A 19,269-nucleotide genomic window follows, 5' to 3' on the forward strand; every position below is an offset into this window, starting at 1 on the left:
ACTTTCGTTTTATTTTGGTAGTCTTTTTTTCGTGTCTGTTTGTGTTTCACGGTATCCACATGCTTGCTTTCTCGTGCAGAAGCTTGTACATTGTGATCCTCTTCGTGCATTTTTTTGATTTGTGCTTTAGTCGTTTCAGCCGCTACGCAAAGCTGGGTTGCTTTTTCAAGAGTTATGTCAACCTCTCTTAGCAATATTTCTCTCATTTTATCCGACGTGATTCCACAGACAACTCGATCTCTAATGAGGGATTCTTGCAATTGTCCGAATTCACATGATTTTGCCCTTAGCTTTAACTCGGTGAGATACTGGCTGAATGACATATCCCCTTGCACACACGTGAAAAAGTTGTACCTCTCATAGGTTATGTTCTTCTTCGGGTTACAATATTTGTCAAACTTTTCCATGATATTCGTCAGTTTATGCTGATCATTTTCTTCTTCAAACGTGAAGGTATTATACACTTCAACTGCTTCTTCGCCAGCAACATGAAGAAATAGCGAGGACCGTACCTTATCTGGCTTGCTAGCTTGTTAGATACAACTCGAACCTTTGCCGAAATCTTCTCCAGTTTTCTGATAGGTTTCCTTGCTGTAAATCAAGTCCAGCGGGTGGTTTAAGTCCTTCCATGATCAAAATTGTCCTTCACTTTAAGAATTTACTTCTGACACCATGTTTTGATATGTGTTTATGGGGTATATACGACAGACATCTTATCTGGTTCTACATCAAAACACTTCTGCTCTTTATTACGCCACCCTCAGGCTTCCACATGAACTGCATCACAATCAACATGAATTATTCACATATCATGACAGGACACACCATATTGATCTGGCCACCGTTCAGAGTAATGAACAGCTGGCGCTGGTCTTATAATGAGGAAAGTCTGGTGTTCCAGTCCTGGGCTGACGGCCAGCCAAATAACTACGGTTTGGGAGAGGAGTGTGTTGGGATATTAAGTAACGGAGTCTGGTTAGATTTATACTGAAGATATTTTGTGTGTTATGATGGTGAGAATCACGCTCAATTACTCTTTATTGATGCTCATTAATTCAGATTGAAGACACTACTATAATGAATAATTAGGGGTGGATGAAAATTTTCATCATAAACCAGTGTTATTTTAGTATCATTAAGATGCTATTATAGCTTTTGTTCATTCTCTGATTTCGTTTTAATGTTTTCTTGTTTTGTTTTGTTTTTTGTTATTAGGAGCAAAGCACTGAAGATGTGTAGGCACCTATCGTATCTATTAGTTGTCGTCTTCTGCTCTGGAAGTCTAGAGCAGCCCATAGAACTGTATGGTAAAAAGTTGGGAAATTTGGCACACAGAAAGAGGACAGTCTTAACACTGACCACACCAAATTTGCACTCTCCAACTCAAACCCTCGAGCTCCACCACTTGTCCAAAGATGCACTAACGTTTGTGTTAATACGTTTTGAATGCATTTGATTCCTTGGCTCAAGATTATTAATAAAGAAAATTCACGAAAAATTTCCATTTAGATTTTTTTGAAAAACTCATCCTAGTCTAATTTTCATAAATGTTCACAATTTGCAATCCAAGTTGTCTGTACACTGATTCATAGTGAAAACATAAAGAAATATTCCCCTGGCCTGGGCGAGAGCGTTGCAACGCCCCGTCCGGACCACCTCCCTCAGGTCTTGCTGCCTCTCTTTGACCCGTGCCACCCTTGAAGCCCTACCCGCAGGCGGGGAAGGGCGCAAGTCGCGACACTAGCCTTCTGTGCCCATCTCTGATCCTCAGATCGGGATGGGCCAGGACCCCTGCGCTGTTTGGGCTCAAACCTGGACCTTCTCGTTTAAATGAAGGTTTTAAAAGCCGCTGAACATGCCTTCGCCTCCCTAAACTTTTGAACCACCGACTCGACGGAGGTACCAAAAAGTACAGAAGGCGAAACCGGAGCATTGAGAAGAAAGCCCTTCTCTCTCTTCCCAATATCTGCCAGGTTCACCCACAGATGTCTCTCCGTTACCACCCTGGCCGCCATAGAACTGCCCATAGCAGAGGCGGCCTGCCTAGTGGCTCAAAGAGATAAATCGGCGGTGCGGCACAGCTCAGCAACCTCGTCAGGTATATATATATATTTTTTTTTTTTTTTACAAACCTTTTATACCTTTTTTACAAACCTTTTATCCAGGTCTTTCAACAGATCAGCCTGGTATGCCTGAAACACTGCCATAGTGTGTAATGAGGCGACAGCCTGACCTGCTGCTGCGTATGCATTGCCATTCCAGCGTTTTTTGGGGGGTTTTTTTCTCAGATGACGTCAGCGAAACCGCGTCATTGTCATCCAACAGCTCGCCCTCGCTCGCGACTGACGAGCACTAGAAGGAAAACCCCTTCTATAACTCATTGGCGAGAACCACCTGCAAACCCCATGAGCTCATTTTCCTCCGTGCTTCAGCAGCGGAGGGTCCTGAACCGCGGGAAGCAGACGGCTGCCCCTCTTTTCTCGAAAAGAGAGACAGACGAGAGCAGAGCTTTTAGAAAAACGCTCGCAGTACGCGCAGCTCGCAAACAAAAGATGCAAAGATCATGTGAGTCATCAAGCATCAGATAACGTGGACACGGATGCACACATCTCTTAACGCCTTGCTAGTGCTCGCATTACAAAAGTAAACCATACTTATCTCGTAAGATGCACGCTTCAAACAAAACAGTCATTGAAGACGAAGAAGAGGATGACGCTTTTTCCCGGCGCCCTTTTATACTGTGGTCGCACCGGGAGTGACGTCATAGGCTGTCGCCGGCCAATATTTGGTGTTTTTGTATATATGCTTCAGACACGGGTCACGTAGATGGAGTTCCCCATAGCGACCTCTAGAGGACGCAGTTCGAAGTTCCCTTGACAGGGAACTGCAGCTGTTAAGCGCCTTCTGAAAAGCACAATCTTGATAACACCATATTGAGAAACTATAGTCGAATATAAAATCTTCCTTTCATAGGTAAGAGTACTGAAAAGGTCGTTTTTAAACAGCTGAACAACTACTTCAACTCAAATGGATACCTGGATCATTTTCATTCTGGTTTCCGAGCACATCACAGCACAGAGACAGCACTCATTAAGATAATAAATGATATTGATAAATGATAAATGATTCGGGCAAAATATCAGTGCTGGTACTACTAGATCTTCGTTCTGCATTTGACACTGTCGATCATAACATACTTCTAGAGAGACTGGAAAACTGTATCAGGCTTTCTGAGATGGTACTCAAATGGTTCAGGTCATACTTAGAAGGGAGAGGTTATTATGTGAGTATAGGAGAGAAGGGAGGGGTTATTATGTGAGTATAGGAGAGAAGGGAGAGGTTATTATGTGAGTATAGGAGAGCATAAGTCTAAGTGGACATCCATGACATGCGGAGTTCCACAAGGCTCAATTCGTGCACTGCTCTTGTTTATCCTGTACAGGTCCTTTTCAAAAAATTAGCATATTGTGATAAAGTTCATTATTTTCTGTAATGTACTGATAAACATTAGACTTTCATATATTTTAGATTCATTACAACACAACTGAAGTAGTTCAAGCCTTTTATTGTTTTAATATTGATGATTTTGGCATACAGCTCATGAAAACCCAAAATTCCTATCTCAAAAAATTAGCATATCATGAAAAGGTTCTCTAAACGAGCTATTAACCTAATCATCTGAATCAACTAATTAACTCTAAACACCTGCAAAAGATTCCTGAGGCATTTAAAAACTCCCAGCCTGGTTCATTACTCAAAACCGCAATCATGGGTAAGACTGCCGACCTGACTGCTGTCCAGAAGGCCATCATTGACACCCTCAAGCAAGAGGGTAAGACACAGAAAGACATTTCTGAACGAATAGGCTGTTCCCAGAGTGCTGTATCAAGGCACCTCAGTGGGAAGTCTGTGGGAAGGAAAAAGTGTGGCAGAAAACGCAGCACAACGAGAAGAGGTGACCGGACCCTGAGGAAGATTGTGGAGAAGGACCGATTCCAGACCTTGGGGGACCTGCGGAAGCAGTGGACTGAGTCTGGAGTAGAAACATCCAGAGCCACCGTGTACAGGCGTGTGCAGGAAATGGGCTACAGGTGCCGCATTCCCCAGGTCAAGCCACTTTTGAACAGAGAAGCAGCACTGGACTGTTGCTCAGTGGTCCAAAGTACTTTTTTCGGATGAAAGCAAATTTTGCATGTCATTCGTAAATCAAGGTGCCAGAGTCTGGAGGAAGACTGGGGAGAGGGAAATGCCAAAATGCCTGAAGTCCAGTGTCAAGTACCCACAGTCAGTGATGGTCTGGGGTGCCATGTCAGCTGCTGGTGTTGGTCCACTGTGTTTTATCAAGGGCAGGGTCAATGCAGCTAGCTATCAGGAGATTTTGGAGCACTTCATGCTTCCATCTGCTGAAAAGCTTTATGGAGATGAAGATTTCATTTTTCAGCACGACCTGGCACCTGCTCACAGTGCCAAAACCACTGGTAAATGGTTTACTGACCATGCTATTACTGTGCTCAATTGGCCTGCCAACTCTCCTGACCTGAACCCCATAGAGAATCTGTGGGATATTGTGAAGAGAAAGTTGAGAGACGCAAGACCCAACACTCTGGATGAGCTTAAGGCCGCTATCGAAGCATCCTGGGCCTCCATAACACCTCAGCAGTGCCACAGGCTGATTGCCTCCATGCCACGCCGCATTGAAGCAGTCATTTCTGTAAAAGGATTCCCGACCAAGTATTGAGTGCATAACTGAACATAATTATTTGAAGGATGACTTTTTTTGTATTAAAAACACTTTTCTTTTATTGGTCGGATGAAATATGCTAATTTTTTGATATAGGAATTTTGGGTTTTCATGAGCTGTATGCCAAAATCATCAATATTAAAACAATAAAAGGCTTGAACTAATTCAGTTGTGTTGTAATGAATCTAAAATATATGAAAGTCTAATGTTTATCAGTACATTACAGAAAATAATGAACTTTATCACAATATGCTAATTTTTTGAAAAGGACCTGCATATGCTCCCACCAAGTCAAATAATGAGAAATAACCAAATTGCCTATCACAGCTATGCTGATGATACCCAGGTTTTCCTAGCCTTATCTCCAAATGACTACAGCCCCATTGACTCCCTCTGCCAATGCATTGATGAAATTAACAGTTGGATGTGCCAGAACTTTCTTCAGTTAAACAAGGAGAAAACTGAAGTCATTGCATTTGGAAACAAAGATGAAGTTCTCAAGGTGAATGCATACCTTGACTCTAGAGGTCAAACAACTAAAAATCAAGTCAAACATTTTGGGTTGATTTCGGAGACAGACCTTAGTTTCAGTAGTCATGTCAAAGCAGTACCGAAATCAGCATACTGTCGTCTCAAAAATATTGCAAGAATTGAATGTTTTGTTTCCAGTCAAGACTTGGAGAAACCTGTTCATGCCTTTATCACCAGCAGGGTGGATTACTGTAATGGTCTCCTCACCGGCCTTCCCAAGAAGACCATTAGACAGCTGCAGCTCATCCAGAACACTGCTGCCAGGATTCTGACTAGAACCAGAAAATCTGAGCATTTCACACCAGTCCTCAGGTCCTTACACTGGCTTCCAGTTACATTTAGGATTGATTTTAAAGTACTTTTATTCGTTTATAAGTCACTCAATGGCCTAGGACCTAAATACATTGCAGATAAGCTCACTGAATATAAACCGAACAGACCACTCAGATCATTAGGATCTAGTCATTTAGAAATACCAAGGGTTCACACAAAACAAGAGCAGTGCGCTTTTAGCTATTATGCAACCCGCAATTGGAATCAGCTTCTAGAAGAGATCAGATGTGCTAAAATATTAGCCACATTTAAATCCAGACTCAAAACTCATCTGTTTAGCTGTGCATTTTTTGAATGAGCACTGTGCTATGTCCAAACTGATTGCATTGTATTTTTTATATAATAATTTTCTATTATTAACTGTTTTAAATTCATTTTTATATAATTTTAAAAGTTTAAACAGAAGGATAAAGTAAGTGCTGTGATGGTAAATAGAATGTGAGCAAAGACAGACAAGTGTGTTGGTTAATCAGTTGAAAGTAGGACCTCTGAGTTCTATTTGTTTAGTTCATGATGGTCAAAGTAATTAGGGGGTGAAGTAGTGGAAAAGTTAGGTCGTTTAGGCAACATAATTCATTCATGGAAAATAACTGTAAACTGTTACTTCATCCTGCACTGTTCCCCAACCAGCTGCTGACTCAAATGTCTCTCTTTTCACATGTACAGTTTGTATTTTTTGTCTTCTATTTTTTAGTTTGTATAGGGTAATATTTATGTGAAGCATTCGTATAGTTGTATTTTTTATCCTTTATTCTTTTAGTTTGTATAGGGTAAATACTTATATATAGTATACTCAGGGCCGTTTGAAGGAATTTGGGGGCCCCAAGCAAAATGGACATGGAGGCCCCCCGCACGCACGCAAAGGAACCACAGCATAGCCATACAGTTTAAATTCACTCACACTTTATATAAATAAAAAAGGTTTACAGTGCAAATACTGCTGTTGCATATAAAGTGCATAAAATTTGAACATTTTCAACAATTGAACATTTGCAAAAAACACCACTGTACCATAAAATCAAATATACATTAAAAAAGTGCACAATAACTAAATCCAACATACTGAAAGAAAAGATGGTAACACTTTATAATAATAACAATCATTAATAGAAGGTAAATTGACAGTTAATTGATCTTTAGTCTTTAGCTATGCATTTACTGAATGAGCACTGTGCAGCTGTTCGTCCGACTGTATTTTATTTTATTTTTCTAAACTGTTTTAATTATTCTTATTTCTTTTTATTATTTTAATTTCTTCTATGCAACCCGCAATTGGAATCAGCTTCTAGAAGAGATCAGATGTGCTAAAATATTAGCCACATTTAAATCCAGACTCAAAACTCATCTGTTTAGCTGTGCATTTTTTGAATGAGTTCTGAGTATACTTATAGTTAAATCTGTTAGTAGTGTATAGGTTTATAGTGTTTTTTTACTTCATTGTTGTATGTCTGTATTTATGTAGCACCGTGTTCCTGCGAGACACGACATTTCGTTCCACTGCATGTCGGAATGTAGCGGAATGACAATAAAGCTCAACTTGAACTTGAATTTGTTAGGCAACTACGACACACTGTATGGAAAAGAGTGGCATCCCACAATGCAATGCACTCAACATGATTTTCCATTTCCAGTGAGAAGGACTGTGTAAACCACAGATCATTTCAATCGTTTCTTGATCTCAACTCGCTATTTGATCAGACTTCTTTGCCAAGCCATTTTAACACAAATGTATGTAAATACTTATATATAGTATATGTAAAGCACTTTGAATTGCCATTGTGTATGAAATGTGCTATATAAATAAACTTTTTACTGTTAACAAACAATGAAATTATAATTAAATGTTTACTAATTATTAGTAGTGCTGTGAGTCGACTACCAATGCTTAAAAACATCCCAAGCTAATGTTTGATGCACAGAATTTATTGTGTGGTTTTCCTAAATAGATTATCACAGTGGAATAGTTAGTATAGCATGCTATGCCACTTTCATCAAAACCTATTACAAAGCTATAGCAATGTCATGTCATTAAATATGATAAACAGCGATTCTGGAACAGATCTGCGTCTTCCTTATCCCGTTAAAAAAACATATTACAGTATGTGACCATATTCCGTCCGTTCAAAAAAAAAGTTGCTCTAACTGTTCGTTACAAGCAGCATTTGCTGTCAGGCAGCTTAGCTAACATACATAAACATATTTCTGCTAGCCTACCTGCTGCAAAATTGCACCATTTGTACAAGACAAGTAGTGCTATTTTATGTGTGTAATTTATCACTTACCACTGTCTTGTTTTTTCTTATCCTCCTCTTCTTTCTTTTTTGGCTTCCTGAAGCATAATTCCGCTTCATGACTGCCGAGGAAGTTTTGTATTTTGCCGGTGTTGTGCCGAATTCCGACTCCCTGCCAGGCCGGCAGCAGAGATCGCGTGGTTGGCTGGCTGCTGTCAGCGAGGGGGGCCCCCTTGAGGGGAATCCCGATAACAGTGTCATTGCACTTTACTGCATTCACTATCAATGGGGCGCTCACACAGTTTGTCGCTGCATTTTATTCTTAACCAGTCGTTGTCTTGGGGCCCCAGGCCAGCTCGGGGCCCCAAGCAATTGCTTGGTTTGCCTGCCTTGTAGCGACGGGCCTGAGTATACTTATAGTTAAATCTGTTAGTAGTGTATAGGTTTATAGTGTTTTTTTACTTCATTGTTGTATGTCTGTATTTATGTAGCACCGTGTTCCTGCGAGACACGACATTTCGTTCCACTGCATGTCGGAATGTAGCGGAATGACAATAAAGCTCAACTTGAACTTGAATTTGTTAGGCAACTACGACACACTGTATGGAAAAGAGTGGCATCCCACAATGCAATGCACTCAACATGATTTTCCATTTCCAGTGAGAAGGACTGTGTAAACCACAGATCATTTCAATCGTTTCTTGATCTCAACTCGCTATTTGATCAGACTTCTTTGCCAAGCCATTTTAACACAAAATTAAGATTAAACATGCAAAATAATATTTATTTATTAATTACTCTCCAGCCATCCAAGATGTAGGCATCTTTTTTCTTTAGTAGAAAAGTAAAGTAGATTTTTAGCTGAAACCATGGTCCTTGGTGATTTATAAAATTCAAGTCAGCGGCTGCCTGTCTGAGAATTAAAAAGAAAAGCATATCAGGCAACACAAAATGAAACCCTGCAGCTCCTGACAATACACTGAGGTCTTGTGAAGCGAAACGATTAGTCTGTGCAAGAAACTTAACATTATTTACAACATTATTACATGTAATCCATAGCCTCAGGCAAAAGGGGAAACAGGATTATTTTCTGCAAACTGGTTAATTTCAATTAACTGGGGGCTGTTTCATAAAACTAAGCCAGGCTTATTTAAGTAATTCTGACTTAACTTGATTTGGTTTCCGAAAGCAAAATTACCATAGCTCAAGCTCAATCACTATGGCAACTTATACTGAGAAACTAACCTGGTCAGGAGCAGGCTAACTGTCAGGCTAAGATGAGCTCCTATAACACGGACCAATTCGAACGCATCAATATTACCACCGACTCTCTCACATACAATCTGTTGACTTTATTATCAGTCCAAAAATAAAAGTATACAAAAAAATACACCTTAAATAATCAAATAAATATAAAACAGGCTAGGCAAGGCAAGGCAAGGCAAGGCAAGTTTATTTATATAGCACATTTCATACACAGTGGTAATTCAAAGTGCTTTACATAAAAGAAAGTGAAATAGACATTAAAATCAATAAAAACATGGAAATAAGAATAATAAAAACAAGGAATTTTAAAATGATATAGAAAATGATTTAAAATAAATTTAAAGAAAATGATTATACATAAAATGTATTGCAGTCAGTTCGGACATACAGCACAGTGCTCATTCAAATGCACAGTTAAACAGGTGAGTTTTGAGTCTTGATTTAAATGTAGCTAATGTTTTAGCACATCTGATCTCTTCTGGAAGCTGGTTCCAGCTGCGGGCCGCATAATAGCTAAACGCAGACTCCCCTTGTTTTGTGTGAACCCTTGGTATTTCTAACTGACTCGATCCTAATGATCTGAGTGGTCTGTTTGGTTTATATTCAGTGAGCATATCAGCAATATATTTAGGTCCTACATATTTAGGCTACAACCGTATTTACTGTATTTAATGTATTGTGCCCAAAATGTAGGCTAATGACCTTTTTTAAGATATATGAAAACATTTTAACATACTTGTGTAACCAGTTCTACTTCGCCTCGCTCCGAGCGGGATTAGAACCGCGGTCTCCGGCGCGGGAGGCGGGCGCTCTAACGAGGAGGCTAAAGGCCACGGCCTCTAGCATCAATCGCCAGAGCGCCTCTTTTTGAGATCAGGGGACTGAGGTTTACACGCACCAGCACTTACTTGCCTACATCTGTTACAGTTGCTACTTGTGCAGTCGATCAGCAGTTTCTAGCCATGCAGCCTTTCTCTATGGTTTTATGACAGCTGTACCTTTTATGGTTATTAGTAGAACATTAAAACATTACAATCTAAAATTGGTCTTTAAAGTATTAAAACATTAAAAGCATGAAATCAAAAGTTATGTAACATTATATATGTTTTGGTGTTTTAGACTGGATGTTATGTAAAGCACATTATGTTGTACGTCTAAGATCAGGAACAACCGCAGCGAACAAGGTTAAGAATAACTTAAATGTAAATGCTGTTTCCCCCCCTCTATTTAACACTACTAACCTACAATAGTGACGACTTTCCTTGTTGCTTGTGTAACGTTATTCACTCAGGAAGATTACTTTTGAGCGTGGCTGGATGAACAATAATCATGTTTTTTTGCATTAATGTTAGCCACAACTGATTTGCAGAAATCAAAACGCGGTGAAATGACCAGCTGGCAGAGGATTCTGTTTGGTCTTCCTCTAACGCAAATCAAACAAAGATTTATGTGTATATATATATATATACACTCACCTAAAGGATTATTAGGAACACCATACTAATACTGTGTTTGACCCCCTTTCGCCTTCAGAACTGCCTTAATTCTACGTGGCATTGATTCAACAAGGTGCTGAAAGCATTCTTTAGAAATGTTGGCCCATATTGATAGGATAGCATCTTGCAGTTGATGGAGATTTGTGGGATGCACATCCAGGGCACGAAGCTCCCGTTCCACCACATCCCAAAGATGCTCTATTGGGTTGAGATCTGGTGACTGTGGGGCCATTTGAGTACAGTGAACTCATTGTCATGTTCAAGAAACCAATTTGAAATGATTCGAGCTTTGTGACATGGTGCATTATCCTGCTGGAAGTAGCCATCAGAGGATGGTCATAAAGGGATGGACATGGTCAGAAACAATGCTCAGGTAGGCCGTGGTGATGCCCAATTGGCACTAAGGGGCCTAAAGGGTGCCAAGAAAACATTATTATTATTTCAGTCAAATTTGCTCTTCTATCAGCTTGAATCAGTCGGCCCATTCTCCTCTGACCTCTAGCATCAACAAGGCATTTTCGCCCACAGGACTGCCACATACTGGATGTTTTTCCCTTTTCACACCATTCTTTGTAAACCCTAGAAATGGTTGTGCGTGAAAATCCCAGTAACTGAGCAGATTGTGAAATACTCAGACCGGCTCGTCTGACACCAACAAACATGCCACGCTCAAAATGGCTTAAATCACCTTTCTTTCCCATTCTGACATTCAGTTTGGAGTTCAGGAGATTGTCTTGACCAGGACCACACCCCTAAATGCATTGAAGCAACTGCCATGTCATTGGTTGATTAGATAATTGCATTAATGAGAAATTGAACAGGTGTTCCTAATAATCCTTTAGGTGAGTGTATATATATATATATATATATATATATATATATATATATATATAAATAATTCTGAATTTAGCATGTGTAATTCGCATTAGGCGTATGACTGTGTTCAGTATGGTTATGGCCTCTTCTAACAGGGCCATAACCATACTGAACACAGTCATACGCCTAATGCGAATTACACATGCTAAATTCAGAATTATTTATACATCCAGCCTCTTCTAAATGCAGTTGATGAGAGGAAACCCCGCGGAAACAGACTGCGCATGCGTAATGACCGGAAGTGAAATAAAATAATCAAATAAATGGCACAAACACATGGCATACAGAACATATACAAACTTGCTTAGTTCTTGTAAATATCCAGTAAGGATCCATCATCTTTTTTCTTTAATATAGCTGAAGTTGTGTCCTGTATTTGGATGCCGACAGAATTTACAAGCTATGTGCTGTGATTGGCCAATGTTGGGGTCTGGTCACCACTTTAGTTGAGGGGCCACACACATGATGAAGTCATGAGAAGCTAATGCTTAGTTAATGATGAGTACTGTATTTGGATGTCAACAGAATTTACAAGCTATGTGCTGTGATTGTCCAATGTTGGGGTCTGTCCATTTACTGCAGGCTATGAGGATGACATGAACATGCTTGAAAACTCATAATTAATGAAAAACATCAGTTCTCACATTAATTGACATACTGTTCTAGCCTGTATGCATGCATGAGGTAAGTAGTCTTGTCTTGCTAGTCTTGTGCAGTAGTCTGCACAAAATAATGGTATGTTTCTATGCATTGTAAGGTAATTGACAGTTAAAACCCAAGGACCAGGTGTTGAATGAAGACCAGGAGTCAGAGATGCGAACAAAAAGCATCCGATGATGAACTTCTCCACTTACTCAGGAAAAGCTTCTGTTTAACTTACTTCTGTTCAAGGTGGCCTAGCTCTGGCAAGAGACTTATCAGCATGCTCATGTAGATGGGAGGTCACTCTGACCTAATCATGGCAGTGCGACCCTATGAACAGAATAGACTTCAGTATGGAACCAAGTCAATCATCAAATAATCTAGGAGGTTAAATACTGATCAATAACTTGATTAATAAATGAAATAACATTATTGTGAAGGGTATGGTAGATCGGCATCTACTCCTTCAGCATGAATTCATGATGATTCATGTACCAAAAGTATAGATTTATCCACAGTGGATAGTAAATGACTTTTTTTTAACAAAGGAAACATCATGATAATGCGTAATAAATCAGAAATCATGGTGATGTACCCATATTAGTTAATGTCTTAATTAATGTGTTGTTCATCCATGAAGTCATGATAGAAATACTTTGAATTCTTGTTAGTTCCTGATAATTCATGAGATATTAATGCATGAAGTAACGCACCGTTCATGCATGAATTTATGCATGAATTCATGCTAATTTGTCATATCTCCAAATGACCATAGCCCCATTGACTCCCTCTGCCAGTGCATTGATGAAATTAACAGTTGGATGTGCCAGAACTTTCTTCAGTTAAACAAGGAGAAAACTGAAGTTATTGCATTTGGAAACAAAGATGAACTTCTCAAGGTGAATGCATACCTTAAATCTAGGGGTATGAAATAAATATGATTCCTAACCTTTTTATTTATGCAAAATTTAATTTCAAATTTTTGGACGCATTGCTATTTTATTTATTTTTTTATGTTTTTGAAACAAGTCTCTTATGATCATCAAGCCTTGATTTATTTGATAAAAAATAGAGACAAAACAATAATATTGTGAATTATTACTACAATTTAAAATAATGGTCTTCTATTTTACTATACTTTAAAATATATTTCTGTGAAGTTGAATTTTCATCAGCCTACTCCAATTTTCAATGTCACACGATCCTGCAGAAATCATTTAATGCTGATTTATTGTTAGTGTTAGAATCAGTGCTTAATGTTGATTTTATAACCTGTGATTGATTTTTTGATGATTAAAAGTGAAAGTGACATACGGCCAAGTATGGTAACCTATACTCGGAATTCATGCTCTGCATTTATCCCAATTATCCAAAGTGCACACACACAGCAGTGAACACGCACACACCGTGAACACACACCTGGAGCAGTGGGCATTTATGCTGCGGCGCCCGGGGAGCAGTTGGGGGTTCGGTGTCTTGCTCAAGGGCACCTCAGTCGTGGTATTGAGGGTGGAGAGAGCGCTGGACATTCACTCCCCCCACCTACAATCCCTGCCGGCCCGAGACTCGAACCCGCAACCTTACGAGTCCGACTCTCTAACCATTAGGCCACGACTTCATAAGTTTATAAAAAATAAACATAAAAAATAAAACATATATATATATATATATAAATCTTTTATAACGATATAAGTCTTTACCATCACTTTTTATCTATTTAACACATCCTTGATGAATATTACTGGGTTTTTTTTCTGTATTTTTGATCAAATAAATGCAGTATTTGTGAACAATAAATTTACGAAATTTCTTTCAAAAACATTAAAAATAATAATGGGTCCAAACATTTGACCAGTACTGTATGTAGGCTACAGGCTGACATTTTTACGGGAAGCCCGAGAAACAAAATCGCTAAGAATCACATGATTGGGACGGGACAGGAAAAAAATAGGTGTATTCAACTTGAAGCAGCGCTGCACAGAATGATCAGTGTATGACATCAAAATACCTTGAGAGCGATAATAGATCAGATGGATCTTTATGCTTTTGAATCGCTTTCACGGTACTTTGATGTCACACTGATCATTCTGCGCAGCGCCGCTTCAAGTTGAACACACCTATTGTCAGGGGGGATTGAGCCGGACCGGTAATAGTAATGATACCCAACTTTGTACACAAATATACCTTTTATATAAATAAACTATAAACTGTATATTTTAATTCTGAACTCAATTCTAGTTGTCCTGTCTCTTTATGCTCTCCTCCTGTTTGCTTTGGTGTGGCTGGTTAAGTGAATGACAGACAGATTGTCAACGGCTGGTCTATGTGGTTATATCCAAACGTTCACCTATCATTCATCGACCTCAAATATGGCCTTTCATCTGAAAGATGTATGTAGTAGCAATTTTATATGGCTGCTCAATATGTTAACCTAGATAAATGTGCGCTATTGAAGTGTTTGTGTGGAGAGTGGAAGCTGAATAGCGCGCTCGCTGCAGGACAGGCACCGGTGCACTCACTTGCTCTTAAAATCTGCGTAATTTTTGGTCCTACAGATAAAAGTAACCTAATACATCTTTCGAATATGTAAAGACTCTATGTTTATTTGTGTGCACTCAGAATAACAACGAAACGTTGCGCTTCTGTAAAGTATTTAAAGCAAACAGGATGCGCTTTCTGCCATCTAGGTCTCTGTGAACTTGAGCGAGAAACTTAGTCTATGAAAAATATATCTATAGAGAGTGAAATATCTACTTTCAAATGAAAAAAAATCAACTATAAAAGGTGTGTGTTAGCACGGATGATTTACATGAAATTGAATGTGTGTGCAATGCACTGTACATTGTTTAAGCTGGCTTTCAGTTCGATATAATAAAAAAAATACATTTTGGATTTTTATTCAACTAAGGTGGGCACGCTGTGATCTGTACTGTAATTACAGTAACTGACAGATTCCGGCCAAAAATAAATAAATAAATAAAAAAACACAACACGGGAGTGGGAGGGAATGGGAGTCATTCTTCCGGGGTTGGAACGGGACGGGATTTTCCCCCAGTTGTTTTGTGGGATTGGGATGGGAGGAGAGTTTTTTGTTTTTGTGGGAGTGGGACGGGAGAGGTTTAAATTCCACTTCCGTGTCACCCTCTTGTGTAGGCCAACATATCAATCAAACTTTATCTAAGGGAATCTATTTTTTCTTTGATGAAGATGTTATTGTTATTTTGCTGTTTTATTCAATTTATTCACAGTTCTAGAATACCACTTCAGTAGATAACCATAAGTGCTTTTATCATTTTTCCTAGCTGGTTATGGGCAGGATTTCCCCCTCCCATTTAATTAATATTGACTACAGATATTGTCATATTAATATCAATAATATGATATTAGCTATGCATTGCATTACCTTAAATATGATATATATTTAATAATAATAATAATAATAATAATAATTTGTTACATTTTATATAGCGCTTTTCTGGGTACTTTACATGAAAGGGGGCAATCTCCTCAACCACCACCAATGTGCAGATTCCACCTGGATGATGTGACGGCAGCCATATTGCGCCAGAATGCCCACCACACACCAGCTTGTTGGTGGAGAGGAGACAGAGTGATGAAGCCAATCAGTGTATGGGGATGATTAGGAGGCCATGATGGTCAGAGGCCAATGGGGAAATTCAGCCAGGATGCTGTGGTAACAACCTACTCTTTTTCAAAGGACATCCTGAGATTTTTAATGACCACAGAGAGTCAAGACCTCGGTTTAACGTCTCATCCGAAGGATGGTGCGTTTTACAGTACAGTGTCCCCATCATTACACTGGGGCGTTAGGACCCACACAGACTGCAGGGTGAGCACCCCCTGCTGGTCTCATTAACACCTCTTCCAACAGCAACCTAGTTTTCCCAGGAGGTCTCCCATCCAGGTACTGACCAGCTCAACCCTGCTTAGCCTCATTGGGCAACCGGTCTTGGGCTGCAGGGTGAGATGGCTGCTTTTAATATTTTATATATATATATATATATATATACACACACATATATACACATATATATATATATATACATATATATAAGCACAAATTCAAAGCGTGGCGTCTGGGCACATCAACGGCGCTCGCGCTCCTTTAAACTCGTAATAAAGTGGTGAATGATATCTTTCAAGAAGAACAAGTTTATATTTAGAATACATTGCAATCACTCCAAAATAGATGACGACAACTCACACACCTGCATTAGGAGCTGCACTTTATTACGTGCCTATTTAGCCGTTTGCTTTGCATAGTTCACAGCACCTGATGGATGTGTTCAGTAGGCAGGACCCGATTTGAAACTGCAAAATTAATTGGTTTAATTGCAGATGAGTGACAATTCAACTATATCCAATGAACAATGAGGCTAGTATTTGCTACCCGTCTTGACTGGTGGACTAGCATATAGGGGATGTTATGGAGGCCCCTCCTCAAAGCTCGAGGCCCTAGGCAATCGCCTGCTCTGCCTATAGCTAGCGCTGGCCCTGACCAAGGACCATGGTGAAACATGCAGCCTGATGAGGCCATGCAAACACATTTATTCTTGCAGTTTTAAGCAGTAGTTTCTGCTACACAGCAAATAGGCTACATAAAATAACCCAGCCGACTGTGAAAAATTTCCATCTTGACCACACTGATTTCCATCCTGACCTTCACAAGGACACTTTATTCAAAGACAAGCAGCAAATTATCAATCATCAAGCCAAAGAAGACGAGCTAGGGAAATTAGTTAACTAGTCAATCCAAAATATACTGAAAAATACTACATTATTCTGATAAACATTATCTTTAAAGCTTTATCTTCTCTTCACCTGATCTGATACAACATCATTTATATATCAAAAGCTACACATCATATAGCTAACATATATATATACCCAAACATTGCAGAAGCTCAGTCACTATAATATGGTACCTAATAGGTGTGGATCTTCACTTGCATCAATATTTGATTTACAATTTTGGGTAACAATTTGATTATAAAACAATTCTTGATGCATCACATCTTTTTCAACAATTATTTTATCAATAACTACTGTATTGATAATTGTTCTTATTTTTTAAAGATCTGAAATGTGATTATGAAAATAAAGAGTAGAACAAACTATTGTTCCAGCCACCAAAGACAGATTCACAAATAACCTGCCCGATTTATCTCAATTGCTCTGTTTACCCATAAATACACTCACCTAAAGGATTATTAGGAACACCATACTAATACTGTGTTTGACCCCCTTTCACCTTCACAACTGCCTTAATTCTACGTGGCATTGATTCAACAAGGTGCTGAAAGCATTCTTTAGAAATGTTGGCCCATATTGATAGGATAGCATCTTGCAGTTGATGGAGATTTGTGGGATGCACATCCAGGGCACGAAGCTCCCGTTCCACCACATCCAAAAGATGCTCTATTGGGTTGAGATCTGGTGACTGTGGGGGCCATTTTAGTACAGTGAACTCATTGTCATGTTCAAGAAACCAATTTGAAATGATTCGAGCTTTGTGACATGGTGCATTATCCTGCTGGAAGTAGCCATCAGAGGATGGGTACATGGTGGTCATAAAGGGATGGACATGGTCAGAAACAATGCTCAGGTAGGCCGTGGCATTTAAACGATGCCCAATTGGCACTAAGGGGCCTAAAGTGTGCCAAGAAAACATCCCCCACACCATTACACCACCACCAGCAGCCTGCACAGTGGTAACAAGGCATGATGGATACATGTTCTCATTCTGTTTACGCCAAATTCTGACTCTACCATCTGAATGTCTCAACAGAAATCGAGACTCATCAGACCAGGCAACATTTTTCCAGTCTTCAACCGTCCAATTTTGGTGAGCTCGTGCAAATTGTAGCCTCTTTTTCCTATTTGTAGTGGAGATGAGTGGTACCCGATGGGGTCTTCTGCTGTTGTAGCCCATCCGCCTCAAGGTTGTGCGTGTTGTGGCTTCACAAATGCTTTGCTGCATACCTCGGTTGTAACGAGTGGTTATTTCAGTCAAAGTTGCTCTTCTATCAGCTTGAATCAGTCGGCCCATTCTCCTCTGACCTCTAGCATCAACAAGGCATTTTCGCCCACAGGACTGCCGCATACTGGATGTTTTTCCCTTTTCACACCATTCTTTGTAAACCCTAGAAATGGTTGTGCGTGAAAATCCCAGTAACTGAGCAGATTGTGAAATACTCAGACCGGCCCGTCTGGCACCAACAACCATGCCACGCTCAGAATTGCTTAAATCACCTTTCTTTCCCATTCTGACATTCAGTTTGGAGTTCAGGAGATTGTCTTGATCAGGACCACACCCCTAAATGCATTGAAGCAACTGCCATGTGATTGGTTGATTAGATAATTGCATTAATGAGAAATTGAACAGGTGTTCCTAATAATCCTTTAGGTGAGTGTACACATGAACTAGACGAAATGACTATCAACATGGGCACTATCTTCTCTAATACATTAGAAGCTGTTGCCCCCCTCAAATTGAAAAAAGTTAGAGAAAAACGTACTGCGCCATGGTGCAACAGTTATACCAATTCTCTCAAGAAAGAAACTCGTAATCTTGAGCGCAAATGGAGAAAAACTAACTTGGAAGTTTTTAGAATTGCGTGGAAAAACAGTATGTCCAGCTATAGACAGGCTCTAAAAGCTGCCAGGGTAGAGCATATCCGCAAACTCATAGATAATAACCAAAACAATCCAAGGTTCTTATTTAGCACAGTGGCTAGACTAACAAATAAACAGACACCACCCGATCTAAATATTCCCTCACAGTTTAATAGTAATGATTTTATGAATTACTTTACTGATAAAATTGATAACATCAGATATACAATAACAAATGTAGATTCTACTGCGTCTAGTATTTCAGCTTCATTCATCGCACCCAAAGAAAAACTGCAGTGCTTTACAACTATAGGACAGGAAGAGCTAAATAAACTTATCAGTACATCTAAATCAACAACGTGTTTATTAGATCCTGTACCCACTAAACTACTGAAAGAGTTGTTACCTGTAGCAGAAGAACCGCTTCTCAATATTATTAACTCATCGTTATCTTTAGGTCACGTCCCAAAACCATTCAAGCTGGTGGTTATTAAGCCTCTTATTAAGAAACCACAAC

This window comes from Barbus barbus (genome assembly GCF_936440315.1).
Source record: "Barbus barbus genome assembly, chromosome: 1".
Classification (NCBI taxonomy): Eukaryota; Metazoa; Chordata; class Actinopteri; order Cypriniformes; family Cyprinidae; genus Barbus; species Barbus barbus.